The sequence below is a fragment of the Kogia breviceps genome, chromosome 15 (assembly GCF_026419965.1).
Source record: "Kogia breviceps isolate mKogBre1 chromosome 15, mKogBre1 haplotype 1, whole genome shotgun sequence".
In the NCBI taxonomy this organism is placed as follows: Eukaryota; Metazoa; Chordata; class Mammalia; order Artiodactyla; family Physeteridae; genus Kogia; species Kogia breviceps.
The window spans coordinates 3,231,822-3,241,469 of record NC_081324.1 but is presented as its reverse complement, the minus strand read 5'-3'; the positions used below and the strand labels follow the sequence as shown (position 1 = coordinate 3,241,469).

General features: G+C 45.5%; 1 pseudogene; it reads left to right on the top strand.

Annotated features, from left to right (window-relative positions):
* Positions 1–226: 226 nt before the first annotated feature.
* On the top strand, positions 227–6,738 carry LOC131742763 (frataxin, mitochondrial pseudogene; annotated as a pseudogene).
* The last annotated feature ends 2,910 nt before the right edge of the window (positions 6,739–9,648 follow it).

Below are 9,648 nucleotides of genomic sequence, written 5' to 3'. Positions count from 1 at the left end.
TCTGAAGGGACACAGTGAGCAGCTGAGAGTAACAGGTGTGGAGGCCAAGAGAGGGGCTGAACCGAAGGTGTGGTGCTAAAAGCACCAGAGCATCACTCCTGGGAGCGTCATGTGCCCTGAGAGAGGCGGCAGGATGGGGACAGAAGACAACCAAGACCAGACCCCAGGGACACCGGTGTGAGAGGCAAGGGCAGAGACAGAGAAGGCAGACAAAGACCATCTGACCATGACGCCTCAGTGCGGCTCCCTCGACATTGATAATGACATTGATGGTGAAGGCTGTGCCTGCGTGGGGGGCAGAGAGGCATGGGAAATCTCTGCGCCTTTCTCGTAATTTTGCCGAGAACCTAAAACCTCTCTATTATCTGTTAAAGACAAAAACACATATATAAATAAACTTTAAAAAATACGATCTGAGATGCAGGGGGAAACCCAAGAGAGCAGAGTTCCTCAGCCAGACCACAGGCAAAGAGCAGCAAAGATGCTTTTTAGGGGGTAGAGTTGGGGTTGCCGGCTGCTGTCGCTTGGAGAAGAGTCTAGCAACATGTAGGGAGAGAAGGTTGAGTGCAGAGGCTAAGGGTACAACAGGGGGAAGGGGAAGGCCAAAAGAAGGAGAAAAAATATTGATAGGTTTGATTCCATCCACATTTAAAAAAATCACTTCCATAAACAAGAAATGGAAAAACAAATGAGAAGCTGGCAAAGGTATTCCTAACAAACTAGAATTAATAGTAATAATACATAAAGAGTTTTTTCTTTTAATGAGCAAATAAGGACACTAGAAACACGTTAGATGGAAAGTGAGAGAACACAACAGGACAGACTGTTTTCATAAAGGGAGACGCACCCATGGCAAATGCAAATGCAATAACATAATTGGCCTCGAACTACAATGCAAACATTTTCGCTCGTTGTGTTGGCTATGAATTAGCAAGAACAGGGGGACACGGATCCTCTCCCACACTGCTCTCTGTAGTACATGTTGATTCAAGCATCTTTTGAAAACAATTCAGCAGTTATGCTTCAAGAGCCTCAAAATAGGTGCGTGTCACTTGGTGTAGTGTTTGGAATCTGTGTTAATTCCACATCAGTAAAGAACGTACATGAGAGCTGGTGGTCCAAGAAGCTCTCACAGAACAAGAAAATCTAAACCCTTGGACTGAGCAGCGGTGAGGATATGACCACGTACCTTCTGGCATGTCCCGAAAGTGGGATACCATGACGCCATTTAAAAATCATGTTTTTGACATGGGAAGAGGTTCATGATTTACCATTAAGGAGAAACAACAGAACAGAAAAATGTGATCCCAGTTTTATTTTTTTTGAGTGCACATATGAAAAAAATGCACATATGAATGATGAGTTGTTGCCAAGTTGTAGGATTACATGCGATTTTTATTTCCTCTGTATGCTTGCCTAGATCTTCCAAATATTCTGCAGTGAATGTAGACTATTTTTGTATTTAGAAAAAGGAAAACAAGAAATGGTATAATTTTCCAAAAGAAATAACAACGAGTAGTTGGTGGGGAAGGATTCCAAGTGGCTTGGTTCTGTGCAGGGAAGGGTTAAGATGGGTCTGAGCGAAGATGACAAGGTAGAAGGTTTTAAAGAATGGCTGAATGTCCCAGGTCCCAACGCTTTAAGAAAACAGGCAGTAGGGAGGGAAAAAATGAAGAGTCCAGGAAATCACTCATGGCACAACATCTAAGATGGATAAAGAGAGTATAGAATCAGGGGCACAGAGAAGGCTTAGCCTGAACAGGAGAAAGGGTGGTTCCTCCTCTGAGAGGACAAAGGTGTGGGAAGCGCAAACAGACATTTGTTCGATTGTTCCTTTGTAGACAAGTGGCAGCTGGGGTGTGTTCTGGGTGGTGGCAGAAGTGACTACTGGGGGAGGGTGGTCCAGTTTGACACAGCTGTCATCACAGAAGTGGAAGCCCGGGGGTTCATACTACATCTGCCTCCATTGAGGTGGCCACGGCCGGCTGCAAGGCAGGGTGGGAGATGTGATCGTCACGTGCCCAGAAAAGTTCCCTGTTCCGTGACTGCGGGAAGTGCAGAGAATGGAGGCTGAGGGCCAATGAGCAGATCAGAAAAAGGTTTCAGCTGTGAAGCCCATAGGATTTGCTGGTGGGTGTGATATTGGAGTTTGAATTTCAAACAGGATGAAGAGCAAAATTGGTGTTTTCGGGGATCCGGAAAGAGATCTGAGTATGTGTTTTCCCGTCAGAGAATCAATTCTTTATAAGGAATGACACTGATGTGCTCATGATCGTCACCGTAACGGGGTGGCAGCATCAGGTCCCTAGGGTCACACCCCGTGACAGGCCTGTCGCTTTCAGCCCAACCTACCACCAGGGCTGTGCCCACAGGCATGGGTCTGGGGGACCCTGCTGACAGGTCAGCCACAAAGCCACAGTCATGACCTCCACTGTTGTTCTAATGAATCCCCGAATTGGTCCAATTTCTCGAAACAAAGGACACACATCACTTCACAGTTGTGGACACAGTTCGTACCCGAGTTCTAAAAACTCCTTGTCTGATGGTTCTTTTTTGAAAAATTTAATTTAACTTAATTTAATTTTATTCTATTCTAGTCTATCTTTATTGAAGTATAGTTGATTTACAATGCTTAAGGTGTACAGCAACGTGATTCTATATATACCTATTCCTTTTCAGATTCTTTTCCATTATAGGTTATTACAAGATATTGAATACAGTCTATGGGGTAGGACTTTGCCGTTTATCTATTTTATATGTAGTCGTGTGTATCTGTTAATCCCAAACTTCTAACTTATTCAGCCCCACACTTTCCCCTTTGGTAACCACAAGTTTGTTTTCTTTTTTTTTGGGGGCCGTGCTGCACAGCTTGTGGGGTCCCAGCTTCCCGACCAGGGATTGAACCCAGCCCATGGCGGTTAAAGCACCGAATCCTAACAACTAGACCAGCAGGGAACTCGCGTAAGTTTGTTTTCTGTGTCTGTGGATCTGTTTCTTTTTATAAGTAAGTTCATTTGTATCATATTTTAAATTCCACATGTAAGTGATATCATATGGTATTTATCTTTCTCTGTCTGACTGACTTCATTTAGTATGATCATCTCTAGGTCTATCCATGTTGCTGCAGATGGCATCATTTCATTGTTTTATGGCTGAGAAATATTCCATTGTATATACGGACCACGTCTTCTTTATCCACTCCTCTGCAGATGGGCATTGAGGTGGCTTCCATGTCCTGGCGACTGTACCGACGGTTCTTTTCTCCTGGAAGACTTAGAGGGAGGAGCTACAGGAGTGTCATCGTTCGCCCGCAGCCCTTCCTGCCCTGGTTAAAAGTGAGTCACACACTCACATGTCCTTAGGTGCTTTCCTTTCTCAGAATTACCTGGTGATGGATGGGGGCTCAGGTCTGGTTTTGGCAGCCCCGGGGCAAAGAAGGTGCACCCAGGTGCCATGACTACAGAGGAAGAAGCTCCCTCAAGGCCGTGCCAACACATTCAGGATGAAACCGGGGTCACTTAGGGGGGTGACGGGCTGCATGTGTCCCTCCCCTCACAACGCAGAGGGTTGCCCCGATTCCATCCCTGTCCTCTCTTTCAGGACCACAGTGACCTGCTAACAGGCTGAGGGACATTCATTCTGAGATGTGCTGAGACATAAAAGCAAATCCTGGACCCTCCTTGAAACATGACCACTGTCTCATTTTCCCCAAATGTTCACTTTGAAAAAGTGGCGATGCATGACTAACTTTTAGCATTTGGGAATGAACGCTGAGATTTGAAAAATTTTCCTAGAAGAGCAATGGATTTGTATGGTAGCACAAGCCCCATCTCTATCAGAAATCAGGTTTAGGTATCCCAGCAGGCAAGTGGGCGGACTTTTGAACATTCCTTGTTTTGGGGGGCGGGGGGTGAAACTGAATACCTAATTCTGTGCTGTGGGACATTCCAAGTAGGAGCCCAATGGCGTGGAGGTGTGTCCTTGCCCCAGTCATGGAACGAGGGTGATAATCCCCAGAATTATCACGTGGGCAGGTCACAAACACTAAAGGACACAGATACTCATTTTCAGGGTCTGCACAAAAGTCCTGATGTGAAACGCCTCCTGGAAATGGAATACACTTTATTCTGGCCAAAACACCTAATACTTTCCATCTACCTCATGAGAATATATGTTTTACAAGAGAGATGAATATCATCTCACAATCTGCCACAATACCTAATATCTATCACATTTCAACATGAATACAATTAGTGCATAAATCTCAGCATTGGCAATTTTCCTCTCTCTCTGGAAAAGTTTTTTAATTGAAAGCATTTTAAGGGTTGAGAGAAAATGCACCATTTATTTCTGTTAGATACTCTAAGTGTATTTGGTTACTTGGGAATAAAATAGTTCCTCCTTCAAAGGAAAAAAAATCCTTTAGGCTTATGTGACAATTGTATTTGGGAGAACGGTGAACTGGAGTTTCAGTGGCTAGAATTTATAGAATGAATGATAGCACCATCTATAAAAGAAGATGCAGAATCAAATTCTCCAGTGACAGGAATTTCTTTTACAATTTTGAGAACAAAAGCATTCATGTAGAAGAAAATCTACATGGATGTAGTATCTTGAGATACTAATAAAATAAATGTCACCGTTAGCCATTAACTTCCTATATGAGAGCAACATTTCTGTTAAAGATTTAACCCCTGTTTTCTTTGGTAAGATTGGGCTGTTAGTACAGAATTACCTAATTTAAGGTGAAGAAATTCAGCCCTTGCCAGGAGTCCAGCATCAGCTGTATTTTCTTTTAACTCAATTGAAACCGCGTGGTGGTTTTTTTTTTTTTGAAAATTGCAAACTATTAAAAACTGTAAAACTATAGAAGTTATTGAGGTCTTCTTTTTTTTTTTTTTTTTCCTACAGGAAAATCATATTTGGGATACACAGAGCACTGTCCCTAAGCTAGACACTTCCATCTCAATTTCAGGAGACAAATGAACTTACCGTTTTACCTGCTACTGTGGTTTTAGTAGTTACTCTTGAAAGTACTATAAATTCTTTGCTCTCCCAGAGTTGATAAACAATCAATCCACATTATACTGGGGCCAACAGAAACTATGTTGATTCATAATAACTGCTCCTGTGGTCCTGGGGTGTTTAAGTGGAAAAGAAGAGAGGGCAGTCTGTTTCTGGGGGAGGTGGGTGTGTTTAGAGTCTGAGACGCCCGCGGACCATCTGAGAAGCTGGGCGCTCACGGGGTCAAGGGCAGATGTCGTGAGCATAGAGAAGGCAAATTCAAACCACCTCTTTCCTTCCCATCCTTTCCTGTCTCTTTTGGTCATACTTTTCATTGACCCTTAACAACAAAAATATTTTCAGAGGAATCATTTATGGATTTCTGTCTAAATATGATCATGAAAATCCTGGAACATCTCTGAGATTCAGAGAATGGGAGATTTTCCATCATATAGAATGGTGTAGAAATTCCGTTTCCCAGATCGGTCTGCTAACATTTATTAGAAACTTTGGCATGTTTCTTTATTTTTCTGACTTCAAGTTTCTCCAGCTATGAAGGGGAAGTTATAAAATCTACTTCTGAGAGACCTTTGGAGAGTAAACGAAACGGCATGGAATATACCAGATACCAGCAGGATTATTTTTGGAACTTCGTGGAATAATTCAGAAGTGCAGCAGGAAGAGAAAGAATAGATTTTCCTATTATTTGAAGTCCTCCATAAATCAAACATTAACACTACAGTAGAAATATTTTTTGGTAAACAGATTAAAAAAGTGAAAGAAGTTGAAATGAAGATCAAAAATAGAATAAAGGATGCGTTATAAAAGAAGAGGAAGGGGATGTTAGCCAACAAACAGGGTTGGAAATATTCGCAATTCAGGGGAAACAAAGTCGCATGCCCTCCTCCCCACAAACCATGCTTCAAAAAAATTCTGATAAATTAAGGATTAGAGTAAACAAGGAAACCATAAAAATATAAAACTATATATATTAACTCTTCAACTGGTTCCAAGATAGGGCAGGACTTGCTGTCATACAATTAAAGGCTACGATCCAACAAAATGACTGATAAATTTGACTGTATAAAGGGTAAGTTTTTTTTAACCTCAAAAATCATAACCCAAACGAGATGCAAATGACAGATGAAGACAAGATCTGCAACAAACATGAAACTGAAGAGTTAACGTCCTGAGCACGTGGACGCTCGGACGCCCCGTGGCTGCCAGCCTCTTGCCCCCCTCGCTCGGCGCCGCCCGGCTCTGCCCAGGGCCGACGAAGGACCCCGCTGTACGGCTGCCGGCGCCTGCACGCCGGGGCCTCCGCGGCCCGCGCCCGCAGCCAGCCCAGTCTGAACTTCCGCTCCCTCCACCAGACCCTGAATGTCAAAGGGCAGAGTGTCTGCTGGGTGCATTTGAGGACAATGGGAACTTTGGGTGACGCTGGCACTCTGGACGATACCACCTGTGGACAAGGAGATGCTGGACTCCTTAGCAGAGCTTTTTGAAGACCGTGCAGACAAACCTTACACATCTGAAGAGTATGATGTCTCCTTTGGGAGTGGTGTTTTAGCAATTAAACTGGGTGGAGATCTAGGAACCTAAGTGATCAACAAGCAAACCCCAAACAAGCAAATCTGGTTATCTTCACCGTCCAGTGGCCCCAAGTGTTACAATTGGCCTGGGAGAAACTGGGTGTCCTCCCACGATGGTGTGTCCCTCCACGAGCTGACTTGAAACCCGAACTGGGGGCTTCCCTGGTGGCTCAGTGGTTAAGAATCCACCTGCCAATGCAGGGGACACGGGTTCAAGCCCTGGTTCGGGAAGATCCCACAGGCCACAGAGCAACTAAGCCCATGTGCATAACTACTGAGCCTGCGCTCTAGAGCCCGTGAGCCACAACTACTGAAGCCCGTGAGCCACAGCTACTGAAGCGCCTAGAGCCCGTGCTCCGCAACAAGGGAAGCCACCGCAATGAGAAGTCCATGCACCGCAACGAAGAGTAGCCCCTGCTTGATGCAACTAGAGAAAGCCCGCACGTGGCAACGAAGACCCAACACAGCCAAAACTAAATAAAGTTAAATCTTAAAAAAAAAAAAACAACCAAAGAAAACCCTACAGAAGTCCCAAACTGGACTTATCTTCTCTGGCCTACCCTGGAAAAGGCACTTGCTGCCCAGTCTAATCCTAAAGACATTAAACAAAGACCCCAGCTTTGTCCTGCTGCTGAATGGCTAGCTTTTTTCATTCATGCTTTTGAGGACAGTTGCGTGGTGTGTAACGGCTCTGTGAAAAGACCGTGTCGCCTCCCGTCCTGCCCCTGAGTTCAAATTTTTTATTTCCATAGCTTTCTTTGGATTTATTGTCTGATTTCCTCCCTCACGAGATAGCTCTTATCTTTCATAATGTCTGTATGCCCATACCTTTATATATAACCTCACAACAAAGAAAAAGAAGAAGCAGGACACATTCCAGGAGGAGAAATGAATTGGCTTCACCATTCATTCTTTGAAAGACTTACTACAAAAACTGTATGAGGAGCAGCTGCCCAACCCCGCCATCCGGTCTCAAAACGAGACTCATTAAAGGGAAGCCTACAACGTCCCTACTCCCCTTGAACGCGTAAACACTTCCAAGCCCCTTGGTACTGAAGCAACAGTGGCAACTCGGGAATTCTCAAACCGAAGAGCATTTTCTCTTTGTGCTTTGTGACTGCCAGCGTGTGGCCCGCATGGGGTGACACAGGGACATGTGATGCCGTGTCTTCCATATGTGCATATAGATGTACACACACATTTACATGTGTGTGTACATATATATTTTTAAAATTTAAGGGTCAGTATAGAATAAGCTATTGCAACACTGGTCTGAGGATGCCCCAAATCGCCCCAAAAGCCGTCTCTGTAAGCTCATGGATACAGTGCAATAAATGAGCTCAGGAGGTGCTTGGTAAGTTGTGAAAGGCCACGTGAATGCAAAGATGTCGGTGTTAATGAAAGGAGCCCCGCGCTTACACTTGGCCCAAAAGTAGTGTCTGTCTCTGGGCAAGTTTCTCCAGCTCCCTGGACCTCTGTCTTCCCCTGTTAACAGAGAGGGTGAACCTAGATCGAATAGAGTTGATGCCCAATTTAGACATTTAGTGGTCCTGTCAGGCAACTTAACAGGCCCGCTTTAATTCCCTCCAGGAGAGGAGATGACTGTGAACAGATTTTTTAAGCTATAGAGTAACTCTATGGTTTGGGGTTTTGCTTTACTTGAATTTCAGTTGAATTCATGTTCACATAATCATCCTTTATTGTGCTGAGCCTGGGCTGTAGGCTGAACGTTAACGTGCTGGTCCTAACCCCCGGTCACAGCCCTCAGAAACGCGACTACTGCCCTGAGAAGAGAGACCCCAGAGAGCTCCCTCATCCCTTTCACCGTGTGAGGACGCAGCAAGAAGACGGCTCTCTGTGAACCAGCAAGCAGGCCTTCGCCAGACACCCAGTCTGCTGGCGCTTTGATCTTGGACTTCCCAGTCTCCAGAGAGATGAGCAATCGATTTCTGTTTATAAGTAAAAAAAAAAAAAGAGTTAACATCCTAACTCTGTAGATAGCAGTCCCCATCTTTCCTTTTTTTTTTTTTGCAGTACGCAGGCCTCTCACTGCTGTGGCCTCTCCCGTTGCGGAGCACAGGCTCCGGACGCGCAGGCTCAGTGGCCACGGCTCACGGGCCCAGCCGCTCCGCGGCACGTGGGATCCTCCCGGACCGGGGCACGAACCCGCGTCCCCTGCATCGGCAGGCGGGCTCTCAACCACTGCGCCACCAGGGAAGCCCGTCTATTCCTTTTTTTTTAAAAGAGACATAAACAAATATTTAACTGAGGAAGAAAATAGAAATGTATCAATATGTAAAAAAATCGATTCTTTTAGTATACAAAAATGAAAATTAATAAGACATGCCATTTAAACTCATCCAATTGGCAAAGATAAGATGTTATAAGTTCTCAGTGCACCTGTGTGGGGGCGGGCACTGCCCCACTTGGCTGTGAGGGGCAGGTTGCTGCTGCTCGCCTGGAGATCTCGCTCGCTTGTGTGGTCGGAACCCTGACAAGGTGCGCACCTGCGGACCCAGTAATCAGGCGCTTCTCAGGTACCCACTTCCTTAGGTCTCCTGGAGTAACTCTCTGCTCCACCTACTGGCATATAAGTTCCAGCCCTGTGGAAAGCACCTTCCACCAGCAACTATTCCTTAAAGACCCCAGAAAACCTGCACAAAACCAACTAAGAGCCACAGTTACAGTTACCATGGAGACCATAAAGCCTTTGCCGTCTCCTGTGCTCAAGGGGCGTCTGGAGCTCGGCTCGCCACACTTGGGCCTCACCTGCTGATGCGTCATCCACACCAGGCTTACGGTCTCCATGGGCTTCCAGCTCTGACCCCGAGGGGCACAGTGGCATCTGTCTCTGGTGGCCCCTCTGTGTCTGGCATCTCCTGGAAGCCCTCCGGGAAACAGTTTTCTCTTTTGACCACTGCTTTTCTCTTCTTGGAGGTCAGGGTCAAGTTCATCGGGTCAGGCAGACCGGCATCCTTCCCAGCCCCATGGACTCCATTCCCAGAGATGTAACAAGGAAAACCCCTTCCTCCCTCTCATCCTGCACCCTGAT